Source organism: Cibotium barometz, chromosome 18, assembly GCF_041138505.1.
Source record: "Cibotium barometz isolate CiBa-2024 chromosome 18, ASM4113850v1, whole genome shotgun sequence".
Taxonomy (NCBI): domain Eukaryota; kingdom Viridiplantae; phylum Streptophyta; class Polypodiopsida; order Cyatheales; family Cibotiaceae; genus Cibotium; species Cibotium barometz.
The window spans coordinates 18,616,145-18,625,615 of NC_141063.1; positions in this window are offsets into that span (position 1 = coordinate 18,616,145).

Here is a 9,471-nt window from a genome sequence, read left to right on the forward strand (position 1 = left end):
ATGTCCTACAAGTATTTAAGGTATTCCTAAGTGACAAACCTACTCCTAAATATGAGCAAAGGTGATTGGAACTCTCTCTTCTTTTTTTTCTTTTTTCTTTTTGATGTGTGTTAAAGGTGATAAAGATTAAGGTTCCATCCCAATGAGACCCAAGCAATGGCCAAGAGACCTCCGCCAAGAGAATCTAAAGACCGCTAAGTATCTCAAGGGCGACAGACCCTTTTTCTTTCTTTTATGACCTAAGGAGTACCCCATGAAGATGAGGGCATCGGTCTCGAGGGCCCATAGTGTACCCCAGAGTCCTACCAACATCTATCAAGGCGATAGATTCCTCAAAGGTCTTTTTCTGAAGCTTTTAGACATCAGTGTTCACCCCATGGAAACCAAGGCATCGGCCCCAAGGTGCTAAGACAACCCCAAGTCCTACCAAGCATTCCACATGGCTGTAGACACGTCATGTCTCAATTCACTTTGTATATATTTTTTTAGGGTATAAATTTTTTTTTAAACTCCTAGCACCTAGCTCATACTTAAGAGGTAGCTACCACTAGGGATAACTAATATACCTTGAAAGCATAAGAACTTGGCATATTCCATTGGTATATATCCTACACTGTCTTTAAATAGAAATATCTTTTACTAAGTCTTCTAAGAATCTAGAATTCACTCACCATATTTTAACAACTAATCAAAAACTTAAACCAGCCAACATTGTGTAAACATGCAAACCATATATTCGAAAGATAAGAGCACATAAAGAAATAAAGATTAAGATTTGAATACACCTGTTGTAGTGCCCTGTTGATGTTGTTCGTTTGCATTGATGCATTGCTGATTTTGTGCAGATTGCTCCTCCTTGATCTTTGTAGGCGTAGCATGTCTCCCCCCTTCCTAATTTGTGTGCACGGTAGGTGGACTATTGGGGCGTGTTTGATGCTCTTTTTTTAGCGGAGATCTCTGCAAAATTTTTATTAACAAACAAGAAAAGAAAAGAAAAGAATAAAATTTGCCATTGGTGCCAATCACCGAATATAGCCAAGGGAAAAAAACCCAGTGGGAGAAAAGTGCCCTGGCTTGTCGATCTTATTGTGGAGTTGTTGAGCTTACCCTTGCGCTGGTGGTGGATCCGTGTCCTCGTCTGCTGGAAAGATGGTATCAATTTCCTCAGGATGCAAGGACAACCCCTCACAAAAATCGGCCTCTGGAGAAGGTGGTAGAGGAAGGAGTGCTTCCTCACTAAAATATGGCATTGGTTCTATGGGAAGGTTAAGGAGACAATTCCGATTTTGGAACTGCGCAATATAGGTACTCATATTGATCCAATATTGACATGTTGAGGCTTGGGGAAGGAGGGCTTGCAAGATCGGTGGTTGCAAGTCATTTAAGCTTGTATCCCTCCATTGTTGTGCTTGAACCTCCTCAGGTAATCTACGTTGATTTGGTCCTCTCTCTGGTATTCTCACATTAAGAAGATTATGGCATTGGGGTGTAAGTCCCACAATTTGCTTCATTAAGCCCGTGCCATATCGTCTAAAGTAAGAGCGGCATATCCAACAAATATGTGAAGCTTCTCCTAATACGAGCCGTGCACACTCTTGACAATGTGGAAATGGGTGATGCTGTTGATAGAATAACGTGACAAAGTGATGCCCACAGCAATTTTCACCTAAGGGAGCATAGAAGTACCTAGAATGTGTTTGAAACGGAGGAGCACTATAACCCCCGCGATGATCAGGTCGAGTACTATCAGGGTCAATGCACGGTGGACATGTATCTCGCCAAATATCCATCAGGAGTTATCTGGACATAGAACAATGAAATTTAGAACACTCATATCCATCATTACAATAAGATTTTCTCAAAAAGTACACATCTTCTAAAAGCATAAGGAACTACATTATTCAAACATTGATCTACCAAAGAGCTTCAATTGTAGTGTTAATGCCTTATCTTTGGTTTTAGGTATATCCTTTTTAAGAGGTGGGAACTTTAGCAATTGTCTTGGAATTTGAGCAAGATAAGATGATTTAGGCATTGAAATGCTAGAATCTATGCTCAAATGAGACTCATTTGGACTTGTCTTAGGTACACAAGTTGATGGTTGAATTGTGTAACAAGGAGAAATCGGGACAACCGGTGTTTCATTACATGTTTTAGGAAGATCAACACAAGTAGATTTGTAGGTGCTATCACAGCCACGTTTCCTTTCTTGAAGAGTTTGTGTTGATTTCTTTTGCACCCACTGATATGGAAAATCAAGGGTGGCTTTTGGAATCTTTCTGAAACACTCTTTTACCCCTAGTAAAGCATGGGATTTTGGAAGCCAAATTGCTGTTGCACCCTCATAATAGCCTTGTGCTTTAAGAACATGTTTTGGGACCCATCGAGTAACAATCCGAGGTTTAGGCTTGGAAATGATGTGCTTCTTAAGAGGCTTAGCAACTGGACTCGATGGTACAAGTTTGTACGCATCTTTGGGTAGCCACATTGATAATTCCTTCTTGCCCGGCCTTCTTTGAGCAGCAACTAGAGTAGTTGGAACATGCCAGCCCATGGCCCTCACTTGAGTACTCATCAATTATCCACATCATTTGTTTTGGAGCTTCAAGAGCAGATTTTGAGAGTTGGTTGTGTAAGGTAGAAACATTACCCCTTTGACACGATAAAGCTCGTGGAGTAGCAGATCCCAAGATGCAATCAGAATCAATTTGCAACTTGTATTGTCTATTCTTCCAATCTAATGAGCAATTGGTAGCACTTAACCACGATCTACCAAGAACAACCTCTACTACTGCCTTGGACTTACGTGCCACATAAAAGGGCACTGACATCTGGTGATCCTGAATGGTCATCATAATGACACATTTTCCCTCTATAGGGTTATCTTCTCCTGAGAAGCTTCGTAAGTCAACAGGAATTTGCACAAGTGGTGGTTGACCCAAGGCTATCCATGTGTCAAACGAGAGAACATTATAATCTGCACCAGAGTCAATTAAGGCTGAGACAAAGTAGGTAGTCACATGAAGATGGAGGCACACTTGAATATTGAATGGATCGACATATGGTTCATCAGTAGCCAACTGTATGGCCAACATAGAAGCTTTGCGATGCTCCTTGGCTTTTGCAACTCTAGCTTTAGCCTCCTCTTGAGCCTGACGTTTAAGTAGGTCAAGTGCTTCTTTCCGTGTTTGTGCAGCATGCATCTGTTGAATCATGGCTTCAGTTAATGGTTCATTGTATTTCTTGAGACGACTTCCATTAATGAAGTTAGGCATTTGCTCACCTTCTAGTGTCTCTAAACGCACTGCACCACTTGGAGTAAGCTCATTAATCACAAACGGTCCTAGGCCACGTTTCTTGAGCTTTCTCTTATGCTTCTTAAGTGTGTACAAGAGCACCAGGTCTCCTTTTTTGAATCGGCCAGTTGTTATATTTCTATCATACCATTGCTTTTGTCTCCTCTTCTCAGCATACATCCCCATTACCGCCAATAAGCGGGTCTCATCAAGCTTTTCCAATTCGTCAACGCGTTGTGAAAGCTCATGACCAGTCCAATCCAATTGTTTAGCTACTCGTAGAGTAGGTACAAGAAATTCAATGGGAAGAATTGCATCTAGCCCAAAAGCAAGTTCAAATGGGGTTGTGCCCACAGATGTTTTATAGGCTGTCCTATATGCCCAAAGAACTGAGTGCAACTTTTGCTCCCAATTAGTCCTATGTCCCTCAACAATCTTTGTGAGTGCTGTGCAGAGAATCTTGTTAGTACTCTCAGCTTGTCCATTGGTCTGGGGATGATAGGGTGCAGAACGCTTATGAATTACCATAAATTCTTGAAGCAAAAATTCTATGACTTCATTTACAAAGTGCACACCTTGATCACTAACGATCTCAATAGGTAAGCCATAGCGTGTAAACACGTACTCATACAAGAACTTGGCTGTGGTTCTGGCATCATTTTTTACTGTTGCCTTTGCCTCTACCCATTTGGTCAAATAGTCGGTTGCGACTATAATATATTCTGCATGCGTGTGACGAGCTGGAGGTTTAATGGGACCGACAAAATCAATACCCCATTTTGCAAAAGCACGTGTGCTTAACATAGGCCGCAATGGCATATTGTCCTTTGTGATGGGAGGTTTGGTCCTTTGACAATCGTCACAACGTTTCACATATTCTTCGGCATCCATTTGTAAGGTTGGCCACCAAAGCCCAGACCACCTAATCAACTTAGCTGTGGTATTGCCCGAAAAGTGTCCACCCCCAACACCTGCATGTGCATGAGTTAAGATTTTCAAATAGTCAGCTTCACATACACACATGCGTAAGTTGCCATCCTTGCCCCTCTTGTAGAGTTGGCCCTCTATCAGCATATAGTTTGCCGCTTCAATTTTAATAGCATGCTTTCGATGTTTAGGAATTTTTTGATCCAAATGACCATGCTGAAGATAGTCCACAATATACTTACTCCAACTTGGTGTAGTTGAAATTTGGAATAATGTGACATTATGAATTGGCTTCTGAATTTTACATGAAGCACAGTTACGAATAAATGTTTCAGCATCTGCATGCATGGTAGGCCACCATTGTCCATCCTGAGATATACGTCGCACACAAGTAGTAGCTGATGCATGGATTCCATCGATACCCGCATGTGCCCATTCCAAGATTTCCTCATATTGGTCGGGGTTAGGTATAAGCCGCAACACTCCATCATTACCCTGACGATATAATCTCCCTGAGATTAACTTGAACGGTCGCCATAGGTCCACATTAGGACCCGCTAGTTGTATCTGCCCACTTGTCAAAATTTCTAAAATGGATTCAGACCATCTAGGAGCTGTCTCTACAAGGAAAAGTGTTGAATCTAACATATCATCATCCACACCCACAGGAGCTTCTCCAGAGGTGATTCGAGACAAATGATCTGCCCTTAGATGAGTTGTTCCTTTTCGAACTGCCACTTCAAAATCAAACTCAAGAAGGATGATAAACCACCTCACAATCCTTCCAGTTGCACAAGGTTTATTCACCAAATATAGCAATGCTTGATGGTCCACAAAAAATATGAATTTGTTTGCCAAAAGGTAATGGCGAAACTTTTTCACTGCATATATCATGGACAATCCTTCTCTTTCTGTTGTGGTGTAATTCTTCTCAGCATTGTTCAACTGTCGACTAGCATATGAGATTGGGAAATCCTTATTATGTTCACCCGATTGAGCCAAAATACATCCAATTGCAAAGTTTGAAGCATCAATATGGACATGAAAGATTTGGTTCCAATCTGGTGCCCGTAAGATGGGTGCAGTCACTAATGCTTGCTTCAACTTTTCAAAGGATTCCTCACACTCATCAGTCCAATTAAACTTTACAAGAAGACCATATAATGGTCTAGCTAGGACAGCATACATGTAGATGAATCTACGGTAATAGCCACAATGTCCCATGAATGTTTGTACCCCTTTAGGGTTGATAGGCCGAGGTAATGAGACAATGACATCAATTTTATCCATATCTGTTAAAATCCCATTGCGAGAAACAATATGGCCCAAAATTTTCCCTTGTCTTACCATGAATTTGCACTTGTCAGGATTCAAGCATATACGATAAAGTTGACACTTTTGAAACACAAGTCTCAGGTGTTCTATATGATCATCACGCTCTTGTGAGTGAACACATAAATCATCCATGAAGATCTCAAGAAATTGCCTAAGGTACTCCTTGAATACATGACTCATTAACCGCTGAAAGGTTGCTGGTGCATTTGTTAGACCAAATGGCATAACACGATAGGCAAAGATGCCATCTTCAGTAGCAAAGGCTGTCTTGTGTTGATCCTTTGGATCAATTGACACTTGATTGTAACCGGAGAATCCATCCAAGAAACTGTATGCCTTTTTCCCTGCAACTCATTCCAGAACATGATCCGTGATTGGAAGTGGGTAATGATCACGCACAGTAGCTGCATTTACCTTCTTGAGGTTTACACATACTCGAAGTTTTCCATTTTTCTTGGGCACCACTACAATAGGGGAGACCCATTCAGTGTGTTCAATCTCATAGATAAATTCTGCCTCTAAGAGCTTGTCTATTTCTTCCTTTATCTTCCGTGCGAAGTTTTCATTGTAAGTATAAGGACGTTGCTTGGAGGGTTTTGCATCCTCTCGTAATGGAATTGTATGCTGACATATGCTTGGATCAACTCCTTTGAGTCTTTATAACTCCAAGCAAAAACATCGCGATACTCCTTTATTGTTTGAATTAATAATTTCTCCTCATCTAAGGACAAGTCTGTGGCAATCCACACATAGCGAGGCTCTTCTCCTGGCTTAGCAATATCAATCTTTTTTGCATCTTCGGGACCATCGTATGAAATCCCTGGCATGCTTGGTTTTTGTCGCATGGGCTGTTGAAGAACAATCTTCCGATCTTGAAGAGTGTACTGTGTGAAATTGGGAGGAACATTGAGACCTTGTTCTTGTCCACTTGAGTCTTCACTCATTGAAGACCATGCGGTTTTGAGCTCTCCTTTGCCATCTTGCATCGGATTTTTTTGTTCAACCGTTGTCTTTGCACTTCCGACACTCTCTTTTGAATCGGTTTTAGACTTGAGTTTTGGTTTTTGTTTCTTCGTTTTTTTACGATTTTTGCTAACAGTTGTTAGCTTTTCCCCTGCTTGGAATCCATCTGATCGTTTTACTTGGTCTTTGATACTATCTTGTGCTTGGACATAGTATAGATATCCGTTCTTTCCTGAGAAGTGAGGTGGTGCTCGAGAGTGTTCACTCTTAGACTCCTCCTTTTCTTTTTGTAGTCTCTCACGTTGTTCCCGCTCATCTTGTCTACTGATTCTCTTATGGCTCTTACAACATTTACGTTTAGGTCGGCTTTGAGGGATCTCTACTTGAACCTCCCTTCCTCTCAAGAGTAGACGTGCCTTTCCTATCTCATCCTCAGGGATTGTCACATCATTATTAAAATCAGAGTCCCATCCATCTTCCTTATCAGCATCATTAGCAGATTCGAGTGTCAAATCCTCCATTGAGACTTCCTTGACATGCATAGCTATTGTGGATGTATCTCTATAGTACAAATCATCTAGAAGGGCACGTGGTTGTACCATTCGTATAGGAATAATATCATATCCATCTGAGTCACAAAATTGAATTGGCTTCGGTAAAGCACATGTAGATAATGTTGCAAGGACATGACTCCATTCTAATGGATCAATTAAATGCTCAGGGAAGGGTTGTGGAATGTATGCCTCGTCTGATACACTTCGATTACCCTTAAGTCTCTCAGTGTTGAAATCCCTACATGAGGCTCCACACATCCACAGATCTTCTCGCCCATCTGACAATGTAACTCTTGAGCCCTCAGATGAAGCAGAATCAAACTCATCTATTGGAGACCTTGTTACATCACGATATGAGTGATTCCTTAGGTTGACCCTTGTGATGACAGAATCATGTCGGAGGTACAAATAATTGTATCTCCAATCTTGAATCATTTGAAATTGTCGCATGAATGGTCTACCCAATATCACTTCATAGTTTGGATGTTTTCCAAAATCCACTACTGCAAAGGTGTGCTCATATTCAATCCCACATGTGGTGACCAATATGTTCTCAAGCAGCCCAAGGGGATGTTCTAAGCTTCCATCTGCTAGCTGCAAGCGCATCCTGGTACTCCTAATAGCTGGTTTGCCCCACTTTTCCCAAATGGACCTTGTCACAATGCCCACTCCTGCACCACTATCAAGTATTGCAGTTGAAGCTACTTTTCGCACTTCTAATGGGAGGGTAGCATTTCCCTGATCGTCCTCACAAAATTTTCCTACTTTGTTGATAGGAACTGGCATTACATGCTTTGTCTTGGGGTGTATAGTACACTCATGGTGACCCTTTTGTAGCAATACCTGCTCTGACAAACATGTGGCAATATCATTCCACAACTCGGTCGAATTTTTATCAAATCAAGCAAAGGTAAGGTACAAGCCACTGGTGCTGACAAAATAGCTTGCACCATACTCATATCCTTCTCCTTTGTCAACCTTTTATGCATGGAGGGTATCCTCAAGGTTTGAGAACAGTTCTCATATTCTCCCAGATATGACGGTAAGGTTTTCATTGTGTGCTTACTTCTAGGAGAAACAATTGTTTGAACTTCCTCCTTGATGCTTGGGCGTCTAAAGTTGTTTTCCGTGCCCCTGGTAAAATCCACCTCAGAGAATGGAGGCAAACTAATAGAGAACATGTTCTCATTAACTTTCTCATGAACTACGGCCCACATCTCATTTGCCATGTCCTCATTAGCATCAATAACTTCATCATTGCATGGGAAGACAAGGCTAGGTGGTGGCAGATTACCTCCTGTCAATTGGGTGTCAATAGGTGGTGGCAGATTACCTCCTTTCAATTGGGTGTCAATTGGTGCAGACCTTTCGCTATGAGCTTGTGAAATGAGCTCACTTTTCATTTCCCGACTTGATGACACTTCTGGTATGGTTTCTAATGTTGGCTTAAGAGAGGTTGGGCCCCGAGGAATAGGTGGTGGTGGTCCCTCAAGTATTGACTGAGCTTCCCTAATGAGTTGCCGATGTACAGCTAGATTGATCTTCTCCTCACGAGGGTTTGGGTATTCTTGAAGCTTCTTGGGTAGCTCAGATAAAGCTGCAATGCGACTTCTATGAGCATCAATGATGGCCTCTAGAGTCTCATTCACTTTATCCACAAAAACAGAACCCCCAGAACTATCCTCAATCGTACTAGCCTCATTTTGTTTAGTACTAGGCCCAGGTTGAGGTTGATGTTCCTTATGCACTTCTTGGGATGTAACAGTTTTATCCCTCATGTTTTGTTTAGAGGCTTCTTGAGAACTAGTGGATGCACTTTTAGTTCGCTTGTTTCGGTTCTTTTTCCTCCTAGTGGTCTTTTTTCTAGTGGACTGTAGGGTCTTGTCCACTAGATTTGTCTTTGCATCCCTAGTTCGAGGGGTCTCATCAGTTTGTATTTCGGCATTTCGTGTCTGTGATCTAGTCAAGACTCTAAGTGGCACGACATCCTCATTCTCAGATGAAGGTGGTGATGGAACTGCCCCTACAAGGTTGAGTGAGACCTTTGGTTGAGAGGTGCCTTCCTCATGTGGTTTCAGCAGACAATCTTTTGGAAAGTGTTCTACACAACACCCTAGACAATATCTTTCAATTGGTGGAAACTGTTGTACTGTTGTATTGGATCGAGATGCTTGCCTTAAGCGATGTGGAGAATCACGAGCCCAATGGGGTTCTCCGCACTCATAACAGGGGCCCATTGGTTTGGCCTCTACTTTCCTTGGCTGCCATTGACCTGAGGGGCCTGGAGTCCTAGGTTGGTAGCCGCCTAGCAGCATTAAAGAGTTTTGTTCCCCTGGTTGAGTCTCCAGTGCTTGGTTTGGGTATGCGGGGCTTTCAAAGATATTTTCTTTGGATGA